Raw genomic sequence first — 15,870 nt, forward strand, 5'->3', positions numbered from 1 at the left:
TACAGATGATATGAAGGCAGGTGGAAGGGTAGGTGATGTTGAGGAAGCAGGGTGTCTGCAGAAAGACTTGGACAGATTAGGAGAATGGACATGGAAGTAACAGACAGAATATAGTGTAGGGCAGTGTATGGTGAGACACTTTGGTAGCAAGATTATAGGCATAGACTATTTTCTAAACGGGGAGCAAATTCAGAAATCAGAGGTGCAAAGGGACTTGGTAGTTCTTGTGCAGGATTCCCTGAAGGTTAACTTGCAGGTTGAGCTGGTGGCAGGGAAAGCAATTGCAATGTTAGCATTTATCTCATGAGGACTAGAATATAAAAGCAAGGATGTGATACAGAAATTTTATAAGGCATTGATCAGACTGCACTTGTAGTATTGTGAGCAGTTTTGGACCCCTTATCTAAGAAAAGGTGTATTGGCACTGGAGAGAGACCAGAGGAGGTTCAAGAGATTGATCCTAGGAATGAAAGAGTAATATATGAGGAGAGTTTCTGGGCCTGTACTCACTGGAGTTTAGAAGAACAAGCAGGGATCTCATTGAAACATGAAATATTGAAAGGCCTAGAGAGAATGGACATGGATGGAGAATTATGAATCTTTGGAATTCTCTACCAAAGTAAAAAAATCAGTCATTGCACAGAGTTAAGGTTGGCATGATAGTATTCTAGACTCTAAGGAAATGGAGTAACTTTGGGAAAGTGAAGTTTAGGTATATGATTGACTATGGTCTGAAGACAGAGCAGGCCTGAAGGGCTGAATATCCTTCTCCTGTCATCAATTAACTGCAAATTGGATTGTAAAATAGTGTTAACGAAATATAATGGAGTAAGTAACAAATAAAATGGCATAGTCACGTAACAGCATAGAAAGAAACAAGAACAATCGAGTCAGTCTCACTACACCCCTCCCTTGTTCTTTAGCTGTGGAATTTTCTTTCCTCTTAAATGCTTATACTGCTTTCTTTTGAATGTGCAGCTGAAGGTAGGTAAGTCAGATTTGTTTAGATACGTGCAGAGGTCAGTATCGATATGGAAAACCAAAGGGCCTGTTTCTGTTTTGTATGACACCATTGCTCTATGAATCTAACCTACCTCCACTAACCCTAACATTTTACCTTTCTCAGCACTCAATTTCAAACACCAACCTGCCTGTCGCTTTCCCTTTCTCCTTGAAGTTCAGTTAGTCTCCAAGTCTTGTGTGCTCTGCATTTTTTGATCTGCACACCAAGTTTCAAATAAATTGAAATTCTGGGGGAATTCCACTGTGCACTTCACTCTAATTCAAGAGACAAACTTTTGTTGCTACTCTTGAAACTTAGCCAGTTTTTTTATCCACAACGCTCAAGTCCCTATTATTCCATGCCCTTCAGTCCTAGTGACTAATCTATTGAATAACACATTTTCAAACATATGTAGAAGTTCATCTGTATTATATCAATCCTGTTTTCTCATTGACTCTCTTTGCTGCCTCATCGAAAAACTCTACAAAGTTAGCCAGGCATATTTTTCTTTTGGATTTTCCATGCTGCTCTTCCTCATCGGTCAACAACTGTGTGAAGTGACCTCTAATTCTCCACTAATTGTTGTCTTTGCAGTGTTTCCCACCATGAGGTTAAACTGACTGACTGGTCCGTAAGCACCGGATATGCTGCAATGCCCCTTTTTTTGATTAAGAGTGCAACATTTGCGTGCCCGAGTCTTCAAGCAGCACTCTTGAATCCATAGATTCAAGATTATAGCCAGGGCTTCCTTCCTGGCTTCACTCAGCAACCCCAATGCATCCCATCCAAGCCAAATGATTTTCTACTTCAAGTACAACTGGGTCTCATCAGCAAGAACGAAAAGTCAGCTTACAGAGAGGAGGTGCAGTGGCTAACGGACTGGTGCAGAGCCAACAACCTGTTCGCTGAATGTGAACAAAGCAAAAGAGATAGTTGTTGACTTCAGGAGGGCATGGAGCGACCACTCCCCGCTGAATACTGACGGCTCCTCGGTAGAGATTGTTAAGAGCACCAAATTACTTGGTGTTCACCTGGCGGAGAATTTCACTTGGTCCCTCAACACCAGTTCCATAGCAAAGAAAGCCCAGCAGCGTCTCTACTTTCTGCAAAGGCTGAGGAAAGTCCATCTCTCACCCCCCCCCCATCCTCATCACATTCTACAGGGGTTGTATTGAGAGCATCCTGAGCAGCTGCATCACTGCCTTGTTCGGAAATTGCACCATCTCGGATCGCAAGACCCTGCAGCGGATAGTAAGGTCAGCTGAGAAGATCATCGGGGTCTCTCTTTCCTCCATCACGGACATTTACACTACACACTGTATCTGCAAAGGAAACAGCATTATGAAGGACCCCACGCACCCCTCATACAAACTCTTCTTCCTCCTGCCGTCTGGGAAAAGGCACCAAAGCATTTGGGCTCTCACGACCAGACTATATAACAGTTTCTTCCCCCAAGCCATCAGACTCATCAATACCCAGAGCCTGGACTGACACCTTACTGCCCTATTGTCCTGTTTATTATTTATTGTAATGCCTGCACTGTTTTGTGCACTTTATGCAGTTCTGGGTAGGTCTGTACTCTAGTGTAGTTGCTGTGTGTTTTTTTTTCTCTGTGTTGTTTTTTATGTAGTTCAGTCTAGTTTTTGTACTGTGTCATGTAACACCATGGTCCTGAAAAACATTGTCTCATTTTTACTATGTACCGTACCAGCAGTTATGGTCGAAATGACAATAAAAGTGACTTGACTTGACTTGACTTGACTTGTTAGAAACAGAAAGTGCCGCATATGAAAGTGAAAGAGAACCTGTTAATAATGATAATAACAGTCGACAGAGTCCAGCTTTAATAATGACTTGGATAGGGGATCTAGTCCCCGAAACCAGGATATGAAACCATTCAGGACTCTGCTGAAGGTTTGCTGGAAAATGTGGAATCAGTTGGAACAGTAATAACCTGGTTCCTAGTGTATTGTGAATAGCTATCTCAAAACTATTACCGTTTGGCAGGAATTTGGAAATTCTTGACACAGAGAGATCAGCAATAGTCTTTCCATTGAAAAAATCTTCTACATGCAATGAAACAGTGTTTCATTTTATATGATGGTGGAGGATTATCTTCATCAAGGTTAAGGATGCTGTTATTTTGAATAACATTCAATTTTTCCCATCTTGAGACAAAGATTACTGGTGAAAATTCAAGGCCATGTTTGCATGTCACCCTGAGATTAGAGATGGCTGTGATTTACCAACAGCCAGTGGGTGAGACTCACTTCTTAATAGCCAACATGTACAAAGTACTGCTCTCCAGTGACCGTTCTAAACACAATACAGCAAGTAATTTCCTGTCTTAACATGAAGGAACATGACATGAGAATGCTTCCAATCTGGCAGAGCTGGGTTAAGGCAGGCATACAGTCCTCTAATGCACTGGCTTTAATGTCTCTAGAAAACAAAGGAAAAGAGAAGTGGCTTTTCAGACACCATCATATCAGAATGCTAAAAGCAAAGTAAAAGGGAACAGGAATCCATGAAACTCCATTGCAATCTACCCAAAGATTCTATACAGTAGTTTACTAACTTGAGAGGAAATTTTGCATTGAAACCTAATCCACCAAGAACATAAGACCATAAAATATAGGAGCAGAATTAGGCCATTTGTCTGATCCAATTTTCCACTCAGTCCCAATCTCCTGCCTTCTCCTTGTATCCCTTCATGTCCTGACCAATCAAGAATCTAACAACCTCTGCCTTAAATATACATAAAGATTTGACCTCCACAGCTGTCTCTGGCAAAGAATTCCACAGATTCATCACTCTCTGGCTAAAGAAATTCCTCCTCATCTCCATTCTAAAAAGCAAACCCTTCTAACCTGAGGCTGTGTTCCCTGGTCTTAAACTGTCTCACCATAGAAAACATCCACTCTACATCTACTCAATCAAGGCTTTTCATGATTTGATAGCTTTCAAAAAGGTCACTCCTCTTTCTTCTGACTTCTAGTGAATACAGGCCCAGAGCCATCAAATGCTCTTCACATGACAAGCCATTCAATCCTGGAATCATTTTCATGAACCTCCTTTGAACCCTCTCCAGTTTCAGCACACCCTTTTTAAGGTAAGAGGCCCAAAATTGTTTACAAAAAATACTCTGAAGTGAGGCATCATTAGTGCTTTTTAAAGTTTCAACATTACATCCTTGCTTTAATATTCTTGTCCTCTTGAAATGAATGTTACCATTGCATTTGCCTTTTTTACCACTGACTCAACCTGCAAAATAACCCTTAGGGAATCCTGCACAATGTCTCCCAAACCCTTTGAGCCTCAGCTTTTGTTTTGCATTTCTCTCCATTTAGAAAATAGTCAACCCTTTCATTTCTACTTCCAGAGTGCATGAATATATATTATCCAACACTGCATTCCATCTGCCACTTCTTTGCCCATTCTCCTAATCTGTCTAAGGCCTTCTGTAGCCTTGCTACTTCCTGAAAACTCCCTGCCCCTCCACCTATCTTCATATCGTCTGCAAACTTTGCAACAAAGCCAGCAATTCCATCATCCAAATCATTAACATATAATGTAAAAAGAATCATCCCAACACAGACCCCAGTGGAACACCACTAATCACCGGCAGCCAACCAGAAAAGGCTCCCTTGATTCCCACTCCGTGCCTCATGCCAAACAGCCATAGCTTTATCCATGCTAGAATCTTTCCTGTAATATCATGGGCTCATAGCTTATTAAGCAGCCTCATGTGTGGCACTATGTCAAAGGCCTTCTGAAAATGCAAGTACACAACATCAACTAATTCTCCTTTGTCTATCATGCCAGTTATTTCTTCAAAAAATTCCAACAGATTTGTCAGGCAAGATTTTCCCTTGAGGAAACCATGCTGACTATGGACTATTTTATCATGTGCCTCTAAGTACCCTGAGATCTCATCTTGAATAATCAACTCCAACATCTCCCCAGCCACTGAGATCAGATTATCTGGCCTATTGTTTCCTTTCTTCTGTCTCTCCTCTTCTTGAAGAGTGGAACAACATTTACAATTTTCCAGTCTTCCGGAACTATTCCGGAACTTAGTAATTCTTGAAATATCATTACTAACGCCTGCATAATCTCTTCAGCTACCTCGTTCAGAACACTGGGGTGTACACCATCTGGTCCAGGTGACTTATCTACCTTCAGACCTTTCAGTTTCCCAAGAACCTTCTCCCTAGTAATGGTAACTTCACATACTTCCGCCCCCCCGACACCTGGAACCTCCAGCATAGTGCTAATGTCTCCCACAGTGAAGACTGATGCAAAATACTAATTCAGTTCATCTGCCATTTCCTTGTTACCCATTACTACCTCTCCTGCATTGTTTTCCAATAGTCTGATATCCTCTCTGGCCACTCTTTTACCCTTTATGTATCTGAAGAAACTCTCGTTGATATTTTTGTCTAGCTTACTTTTATATTCCATCTTTACTTTCTTAATGAGTTTTTAGTTTCTGTATGTTTTTAAAAGCTTTTCAATCCTCTAACTTCCCACTAATTTTTGCTCTATTATATGCCCTCTCTCTGGCTTTTATGTTGGCTTTGACTTCTCGTGTTAGTCATGGTTGTGTCATCTTTCTTTTAGAATACTTCTTCCTCTTTGGGATGTATATATCCTATGCATTCCAAATTGATTCCAGACTTTCCAGCCATTGCTGCTCTGTGATCATCCCTGCCATTGTTCTTTTCCAATCAATTCTGGCCATCTCCTCTCTCATGCCTCTGTAATTCCTTTTACTTCAGTGTAACACTGATGTAACGCGCTGTAAGGATTCACTGCTAATGTAATGGCTTCTTTGTAATGTTTCACTGCTAAGGCTAATGAAATGGCTTCTCTGTAATGTTCACTGCTGAGGTAGCAGTTTCTCTATAGCAGCAATGTTTGGGTTATGGCTGGAGATAACAGGACATTGATACGCATGTTAGCTGATCAGGGAATTGTTGCTCTGTCTTGTAAATCTGGAAGGATGTTTTTCGCGGTCTTTTGTCAAGGAGAGATGAAGAGGGAAGATGCGTGTGGAGAGAGCTGGTAGACCACCGGATGGAGTGGACTGGAATCTGAGGGTCCGAAGGTCAGCGACGCTCGGAGGAGATCGATGGTGGAAGAATGATGACTGAGTGAGCTCCAACGTGTACTTTTGACTTTTCCTTGAATTGGGCCCTTTTAAAATTTTCATTACTAACCCTATATTTAGATTAAGATTCGTAAAGTTCAATCATTTAATTGCCTATGGTGTACTGTCTGATATTTTGCATTGTGGGTTTGTAACTGGGCAGTACATTACACAGCATCTACACAAATGTGATTTCTCAGCTTGGCAGGGCCAAAGGCTGACTTCCCCTAGACAAATACGAGCTGGGTGAGCCTGAGGGTTACAATTGTGGGGGCTTGTCCAGGATTGGTTCTTTTGGATGCTGTGTGATTGCCCTGTTTAAATCTGATGCTGCTGGGGTGGAGCACTGGCGTGCCTCTGTGGGGTTGCGTGTGTGTTGAGTGGGGTGGATATTCGTACCCCGGATGAATTGTTAATTTGATGTTTGAGCATGGTTAAAGCTGTTGGCAAAGTTGAAATCGTAATGCAAAGGTTTGTTAAAATGGCGGGCTCTGACCTTGTTTTAGTTCAGACTAGCACTGACGTAGTGGCGGTGGGACTGCCAGTGTCTATCGGTGCCCCAGGTGAGGCAGGGCCATGGCGTGTGCATGAGAAGAGGAGAAGGGAGCCCAGCAGGCTGGCTCACAAGCTGAGTTCCTCATAGTTGGGGGCGGAGACTTCAGAGACAGGGTTATATCATTTCTGAGGAGTGAGGGGAACGAGTGGTCAGATTTGGAAAATTTAATTAGTCCCCGTCCCCGTCCCCAGTGAAGAGTGAGGGTTCTGAGTTGGCATCAGCCCTTACCTCCCTGGTGAATAAATGGCCCAGTGTACAGGCACAGGGTCCCCGCCGGAAGCTAAGAATTTTCTCTGGAATAACGCCCACCCTCGAGGGGAAAGAAGAGTATGAGATGTGGGTAGAGCAGACCTCTCAGTTGTTAGATGAGTGGTAGTGCCCTGATGATGAAAAACGACAGAGATTGGTTGAATTTGAAGGGGTTGGTGGCTGATGTAGTGAGAGCCATGAAAGTTAACCAGCCCTCTGCTCCCCCTGCTGAGTATCTAGAAGCATTAGAGAGCGCTTTTGGTATGATAGGGAGCCCACTGGAACTCCTGGGCGGAGGGGGGGGGTTTCAAAACATGCATCAGGAGAAGCGGGAGAAGCTTTCCGTGTACATTTTTTGGCTAGAGAGACAGCTAAATTGTGTCACCGGGGGGTCATTCAGGGGGCGGAAGTGGATAAGCTAAGGATGGACCAGATAACCAAGGGTGCCCAGCCCCAGGACATGATTGCTTGGGGTCTCTGGCAGTCCCGTAAAACGTGCTCTGCTCCCTCATTTGTTCAACTGATCAGAGAGGTGCGGGAGAGGAGAACGCGTTGGGGCCGCAAGAGGACTCTGTCAGCAGGGTGCAGCCCTCGGTAGACCTTGTGGTGAAGTGACCAGGGCCAGCCTAACCTGGGGAATGGTAAAGGAAATGGTGACAGAGCTGAGAACCGAGATGTCCCGGTTGTTAACAGCAGGTGTGGACCCTCCGTACGATAGGACTGGTAGAGAGGGCCCCCCCAAGGGGACGGTCTACATAGAGGGCTGTGGGTGTGTGGTGAACTACATATACCTGTCTGGACACGCCCCCTGCTGACTGCTCCTGTGGCTCCTCCCACAGACCCCGGTATAAAGGCGATTGAGGCCTGACCTCAGCCTCTCAGTCTCCAGGATGTAGTATGGTGGTCAATTGCTGCTTGTTCCTTCTTCCAGTCAATAAAAGCCGATACCTCGCCTTTACGTCTCAGAGAGAGTTATTGATGGTGCATCAGGGTGGCTGGGGTTCAGCGAGAAGAGGGGCAGCTGGTAGTGTCTGCGATAACTGTGGGGAAGAGGGACACTTCTGGCAGGAATGTGAGCGACAGGAAGCCCCTCGGAGAGCGAGCCCTCGGGTACCCAAGCAGGGAGAGGTGTCGGAAAACTTAGAGGGGACCCAGTGAGGGAACAGCTTGGTGTCTCTGGGGGAAAACGTTCCCAGCAATGTACCAAATAACTCCTGGATGCAGACCCTATTCCTGAAGGGTTAGTAGGACCACGCTCCAGTGTGTCGCTATGGATAGAGGGAATATACGCTAAAGCCATACTTGACACCGGGTCACAGGTCATGTTACTGTACCGTTCATTTTACAACCAGTACCTGAAGCATTTACCCTTGACACCATTCAGTGCACTGGAGATCTGGGGTATCAATGCTGATGATTATCCATACAACAGTTATTTGTCAATGAAACTGGAGTTCTCGGAGTTTGATGTGGGAGTGTCTGATGTCCTTGATACATTGGTGCTGGTTTGTCTGGACCCTGTTGAGAAGGGTGGCGTTTCAATTCTGGTGGGAACCAACACCCCTCTCGTGAGGAGGCTCACGGGGGCCTGCCAGGGGAAGGCTGGTGAGAGTTTTCTGGGGACATTGTCCGTATGCCCGGTGTTTTGGGCTGCTTTTGAGGAAGCACGTAGCAGCATTGGGCCGGATACCGAATTTAAACGAGGGACTGTGTGGTTCACCCAGTCAAAGCCAATGGTGGCAAGAGTGATGGGGACCCCCAGATTTCCTGGAGTGCCTGAGGGCAAAGCCCTCTGAGTGGATGCTCCGGATGACCATGAGGGGGAGTCGGGGTTTCCTGCTGGGGTGCTGGTGATGCCCGAATTGCAGAAGCCCTTGGCTGTTCAGGAGAGGCAGGTTCGAGCAGTGGATCAATTGGGGGCTTCTGATGATGCCATACCCTAGGTTTATTGTAACCTGACTGCTCTGAAGACAAATCAGCTGCCGGAATTGAGTTCTGGGGAAGTGGTAACTGCTCAGCGAGATGACCCGGGCATTGGCACTATTTAATCCACGATTGAAAAGGGAGACATGGCTCAGACGGAGAAGACGGAACACACTTTGGTGCCACCATTACTACAAGAATGGCCTCGGTTGGAGTTGAAGAACTAGATCTTATACCGGGTCACGTCACCCCCGGACTGACCTTGGCGTTGCCAGCTGGTCCTGCCCGAGAAGTATCAGAGGATTGCGTTGAAGTCACGTCATGTTGATTCTGGACATTCGGGGGTGGAAAAGACCTATGGATTGCCCAGAGACTGGTTTTACTGGCCTCGATTGAACTCAGAGGTTGAAGAATACTGTAAGTCGTGCCTTTGCTGCATACGGCGGAAGACACTGCCTACATGGGCAGCTCCTTTGTCTCACTTGCAGAGCACAGGGCCCCTGGACCTGGTGTGTATGGATTTCCTGTCCATACCAGCAACACGGCAAATGTCTTAGTCATCACGTACCACTACAGCAGATATGCTCAAGCTTTTCCTACCAAGGACCAGAGGGCGACTATGCTGGCAAAAGTGTTATGGGAGCAGTATTTAGTTTATTATGGCCTTCCCAGGAGGATACATAGTGACCAGGGACGGGACTTCGAGAGCAGACTCATCTATGTGGGACTGGGCATGCTTGGAGTTTAGAAATCGAGGACCATGCCCTATCACCGCAGGGCAATCCCCAGCTGGAGAGGTTTAATCGGACCTTGCTAGACACTCTTGGGACCCTGGAGATCAGCAAGAAGAGCAGATGGAGTCAACATATTGGGCATTTAGTTCACTGTTACAACTGTACACAAAATGAAGCTACTGGATACTCGGCATATTATCTGACGTTTTGGTGCGAGGCGAGGTTGCCCATTGACCTTTGTTTTGGGACTGACAAGGGTGACTTACCACCGAATACTTATCTGAAGTATGTGTCTGATATGAGGAGAGAGCTGAAAAGGGCTTATGAATTGGCTGGGGTTGCAGCTGCCAAGCAGAGTCAAGGAAATAAGAGGAGGTATGATCAAAAGGTGAGGTTCTCCCAACTCCTGCCGGGAGAACGAGTCCCTCATAAGGAATATGGGGCTACCTGGAAAGCACAAGTTGGTTGACTGCTAGGTGGCCACACCCTATGTGGTGGAGAGTCAGATGCCAAACCTACCAGTTTTCCTGGTAAAACAAGAGGATGGGAATGGGCCTGTCAAGATTCGCCTTCGGAACCATCTGCTGCTCCTGGGACAAGAGGTGCAGGTGGACCCAGAGCCCGACTTGAAGCTTACATCAAGTAAGGGGACTCTGTGAAAACTCAGGGCAACTGCAGGGTCCCCAGCAGGAGAGGCTGGGCTGGGTCCCGCCCCTGAGAGGGATACTGATTCGGAGGATGATGATCTGGATGTGTGGTACATGCTGCCTTTCGCTAACTCCCCATTGATTGAGGAAGAGACTCCTGGCCCTTCTCCCATTGAGTCAGGTGAAGTAGTGGGGGGGGCGGGGTGGCACTATCTGTGGGCAGCCTGGGTTACAGCAGGACCCTGAAGGAGAGGAAATGGGGCCTGAACATGGGACGGGGGGGCTCCGAGTTGCAGGGGGGCTTGAGTGATAGATCGAGGGAGGATTCGCCAGGTAGACCCGAAGCATTCCCAATAGTGCCTGAGCCGGAAGAGTTAGGTGAGGAGGTACGGATGTCTCAGAGAATTAGGAGACCACCAGATAGGTTGGCCTATGTAATGCCTGGGGAACAGGGTGTGATCTCTACTGTTTTGGGGAGCTATGTTACTGCCTTTTGCACCTGGATTGGGCTTTGTGTTTTGCAGGAAGGTTGGCAAATTATCTTAAAGTCATGAGGTCATGACTAAATTTGGTGGGGGGGGAGAGTGTAACACGCTGTAAGGATTCACTGCTAATGAAATGGCTTCTCTGTAATGGCTGAGGTAATGGTTTCTCTGTAGCAGCAATGTTTGGGTTATGGCTGGAGATACCAGGACTGTGGTATGCATGTTAACCCATCAGCGTTTCTTGTTCTGTCTTGAGAATCAGGAAGGATGTTTTCCATAGTCTTTTGTCGAGGGGAGATGAAGAGGGAAGATGTGTGTGGAGAGAGCTGGTAGACCGGACAGAGTGGACTGGAATCTGAGGGTCTGAAGGTCGGCGACACTTGGAGGAGATCGATGGTGGAAGAATGATGACTGAGTGAGCTTCAATGTGCACTTTTGACTTTTCCCTGAATTAGATCCTTTTTTAATTTTCGTTACTAACCCTATATTCAGATTAAGATTCATAAAGTTCGATCATTTAATTGCATACGGTGTACTGCCTGATATTTTGCGTTGTGAGTTTATAACTGGGCGGTACATTACACAGCATCTACACAAATGTGATTTCTCAATTTGGCGGGGCCAAAGGCTGTTTTCGCCTAGACGGACATGAGCTGGCCGAGTCTGAGGGTTACATTGATACATCTGACTTTGACTTCTCCTTCTCAAATGTCAGGGTGAATTCGCTCATATTATGATCACTGGCCCCTAAGAGTTCTTTTACCTTGAGCTCTCTAATCAATTCTGGCTCATTGCACAACACCCAATCCAGAATAACTGATCCCCTAGTGGGCTCAACCACGAGCTGTTCTGAAAAGCCTCGTGTAGGCATTCTAGAAATACCCCCTCCTGAAATCCAGCACCAACCTGATTTTCCCAATCTATAGTCGCTGCATATTGAAACCCCCATGACCATTGTAACATTGCCCTTTTGGCCTGCGTTTTATATCTCCCATTATAATTTTTAGACCACATCTATACTACTGTTTGTGGATCTGTGTACAGCTCCAATCAGGGTCTTTTTACCCTTGTAGTCTTGGCTCTATCTGCAAATATTCACTTCCAACTCTATACTATATCTTTCTCGTGATTTGAGCCCTTCCTGCCTGTCCTTTCGATACAATGTGTATCCTTGGGCATTAAGCTCCCAGCTGTAATCCTCTTTCAGCCATGATTCAGTGATGCTTACAACATTACACCCGCTGATCTGCAACTGTGCTCCAAGCTCTTCTACCTTATTCTGTATACTGCACGCATTCAGTCCTGTATTCACCGTTTCCGATTTTGTCCTCATTTTACATTTCAACTCATCCTGTTGACTGCAATTTTGCCCTATCAGCAGCCTATACTCATTACACATTGCCTCTGTTTGTATGACCAATCAAATTCCCCACTTTTATTGCCCTTGCACCTAATTAGATGATCTGCACTGCATTTTCTTTGCATTATATTCTACACTCCATTGTTTTTTTTTCCTTTTGTATAATCTCGATGTGCCTATGCAGGGAATGAGCTGTCTGTTTGACATGCAACAAAGCTTTTCACCTTATTTTGGCCCATGTGACAATAATCCAATTATCTAATGACATGTCTACTTTTTCACTGCGACCTTCTGCTTTCTGGACATCTGTAAGCTGTCCCAGCACCAAGACAATAAATGGGCACTGTAGGCACAGTGATATCCTGCTCGTGTTGATAATGTTAAGTAAATATTTTGTTTTCCAGTCCACTGACTGGGATTTCTTTCATATCTTGAGTCCTTTACTACTAGGATTGGATTTTTACTTCAGAGACCATTTTTTAAAAGAAAAGAACAGCTTGGAAGATGTATTGAGTGACACTTGAGGTAACAGTGCTTTTACTGGGGACAAACTTATCCTAGAAAATAATGAACGTTATTACCAGGCTACGTAATATCGGCTTCTGTCCATTTTAGATTAAAATAAATCATAAATAAATGAGTCTGTACAAATTTTGTACAGGTTTTGTACAAATGTTACAATCACAGCAGTTACAATCACAATAATGAAGGAAAGCTTTCAGTATAACTGTGTGAATGATAATGAAACCATAAATGTATTATTATTACCAATGGTGGCCTTAAGGTAACTCTGAATACAATATATCAAATTAAAACAGAGCTGCTTTTTTCATCATGCCATCACTACTAAAGCTGCTTAAATGTTGACTGACCTACACACTTGCAAACTTTAAATAAATCTATTCAGCTGCAGAACATTTCATGATTTGAATGGTAGGAGGTAGATTTAAGACTCTTTTTGTAGCTCCTCTTTTCCTTAATTTAATGAATATATCTCCAGAAATGCTGTCATTGGCATAAATACAAACCATTTCTGATCCATTTAAACTGGATTCATTTCAGTCGTCCAAGCCAAAAACCACGGGAGCCGAAAACTAAAAAAAACAGAAAATGCTAAAAAAATTCAGCAGCTTAGGCATCTGTGGAAAGATAAATTGATCATGTTTCATGTCAAGGACCTTTCATTAGACCTAAGAAAGAGAAAGGGAAGCCTGTCGGTGTAGCAGAGGAGATGGGTGGAACAAATCGAATGGCTGGGATGCAGTCATCATCATCTTCATTATGTGCTGTGCCATATGATGTGGGCAACCATGGTCTTTGACCATGATTGTTCTTGGCAAGTTTTTCTACAGAATTGTTTGCCATTGCCTTCTTCTAGGCAGTGTCTTTACAAGACCGGTGATGCCACCCATTATCAATACTCTTCAGGGATTGTCTGTCTGGCGTCAGTGGCTCAATAGATCATCCACCATCTGCTCCCGTGGCTTCATGTAACCCTGATCAGGGGGCTAAGCAGGTGCTACACCTTCCCCAAGGGTGACCTGCAGGCTAGTGGAGGGAAGGAGCATCTTAGACATATCTCCTTTGGTGGAGACGTATCTCTACCCATCACCCTAATGAAGTAATTAAAGGACATTTTAGCACCTTTTTTCTGAGTGATGAGTTGCTAATGTTGTCACGGAGTGAAAATGAAAGTGTGTTCAAATTCACTCACATTGCAAAACATCCCCACAGTCTTACATAGCCAATTTTTACCTGAAAACAGAGTGGTGGGAAACTCCCTTCAGTGTTGTAGTTCTGGGGGGAGTTTCCCAACACTCCATTGTCCATGTATATGACAGGTTTACTATGGAAACTTCTGGGTATGATACCTTTCTATCAAAGGCTTGAAATCTGAGCTCAATGCTGCAATAGCAAAACCTCTAAATATGATGTAGTTTGTGGTTGTTAGGAGCCTCAGCTGCAGCGGTGGTGAGGGTGAAGGGTTGTGTAAGCTAAAGCATTTGATCCTACCTGAGCAGAAGTGGTGGCCTGATTCTTCTCAAAAGGTCCAAAATTGTGTAGCTGTCAGATAAGCTTTATTCTTTAATCTCAATGGGCATTTCTAATGAAAAGATGTCCCCTTGTCTCTGGGATAAGTTCCCGTTGTCTGGCCACCATTTCAGAACTAAAACAGCCCCACCAGTTAAAACTGATACTCTGTGACGGGCAATTCCGCTGCAAAGTTCAAACTACTTTTATTTGGAACCAAATGGGCTTTTTAAGCTTGGGGTTCTCAATTTCACTGTACACAGAGAATTTACCATTGAAGAACGCAGTCCTTAATCTTTGGAGAGGCCTTTGGTCCTTGGTTTCCTAGGCTGCTGTGCTGCAGGTCTGAATTTTGTGTGCAAATAAAAAATGAATAAAGAAGTTTTTATGTTGGGAGGAGAAAAGTTACACAGGATGTACATAGGAATTCCACACACAAACCCTCTGAAGTTTGGAAATATATCACTCATAGGTACAGTTTATCTCACTGGTGGGCCTGAATACTGAGCCCTACTTAACTGCAGTTTGGTTCAGAAGCTGGCTCACCTCACTTATGGAAACATAATTATGGATTGCTCCAAGTGCTGGCCTTTCTCACCACAAACACATTTGAAGTTGAGCCATTAGCAACTCTCTCGAATGTGTTCTTTGCATAAGTATGTTGGCCCTTGTTTCAGGCCTCTGGTCCTACTTTGACAGGCTGACAGGTATTGGTATTGGTGTATTATTGTTACATGCACCGAAATAGAGTGAAATGCTTGTCTTGCATACAGTTCATATGGATCAATTCATTATACAGCAAACAAGGGAGAAGAAGGTGAGCTAATAACATGCAGAATAAATTGTAAAAGTCACAGAGAAAGGTAAGCAACAGAGCAACATCCCACCAGGCTCAAGGACAGCATCTATCCCACTGTTAATAGATTCTTGAACAGACCTCTTGTACAATAAGATGGAATCTACCTTGTTATAATCTTACACTCTATTTTTTACCTGCATTGCACTTTCTCCTGTCCTGACTCAGACCTGACAAAGGGTCTCGGCCCGAAACATTGACTGTTCATTTCCACGGATGCTGCCCGACCTGCTGAGTTCCTCCAGCGTGTTTGTACGTGTTGGTTTGACCACAGCATCTGCAGTGTACTTTGTGTGTGCACTTCCTCTGTAGCTTTTACACTTTACTCTGCATTGTTATTGTTTCACCTTATTCTAGCTCAATCCACCTGTAATGATTTGATCCGTATAAACAATATGCAAGACAAGCTTTCCATTGTATCTTGGTACATATGACAACAATAAGCTGATGCCAATAAAGTGCAAGATCATAATGAGGTGATGTAGAGGGCCTCGTTCCACATCCTGTCCCATGGGGAAGATCTGGAGCAGCATCCTGAGCATGAATTCCCTTTTTGTGTCATGACACTTCTGACCACTGGCAGGCTCATTCTGGTACTAGCTTCCAGACTCTATCATCTGATGATGACTGAGATACAGTAGTCATCGTCTTGTGTATTCCATTTGTAGTGTGAACACTCTATGAAAGACGCAGTGTGGGCCCTGAACAACAGCAGACAGATCAAGCCCTGGACAGAGTCCAGCCATGTAAGAACCCAAAATAACTTCAAATCTGTCTATCTGTGCTACCTCAAAAGTGATAGATGGGGATCGGATTTCATAACTGAGATAGGTACAGTACGTGGATGGGAGGATCTGGAGGGCTATTGTCCAGG

The 15,870-nt window shown here is 44.5% G+C and overlaps 1 long non-coding RNA gene across 10 annotated transcripts in view; it reads left to right on the forward strand.

Moving 5' to 3' along the window:
• Window positions 1-15,870, forward strand: part of LOC140728253 (uncharacterized) — a 65,135-nt gene that overhangs the window by 34,554 nt on the left and 14,711 nt on the right. For 6 of the 10 annotated variants that reach the window (XR_012099030.1, XR_012099028.1, XR_012099036.1 and 3 more), the window contains 4 exons: window positions 4,002-4,115; window positions 6,034-6,159; window positions 11,006-11,164; window positions 15,665-15,742. This is a non-coding gene — a long non-coding RNA (uncharacterized lncRNA). Of the gene's footprint in view, window positions 1-1,597; window positions 2,260-4,001; window positions 4,116-6,033; window positions 6,160-11,005; window positions 11,165-15,664; window positions 15,743-15,870 lie in introns of all 10 variants that reach the window. The other 4 variants (XR_012099031.1, XR_012099032.1, XR_012099035.1 and 1 more) reach the window with 3 other exon arrangements.

This window comes from Hemitrygon akajei, chromosome 5 (assembly GCF_048418815.1).
Source record: "Hemitrygon akajei chromosome 5, sHemAka1.3, whole genome shotgun sequence".
Classification (NCBI taxonomy): domain Eukaryota; kingdom Metazoa; phylum Chordata; class Chondrichthyes; order Myliobatiformes; family Dasyatidae; genus Hemitrygon; species Hemitrygon akajei.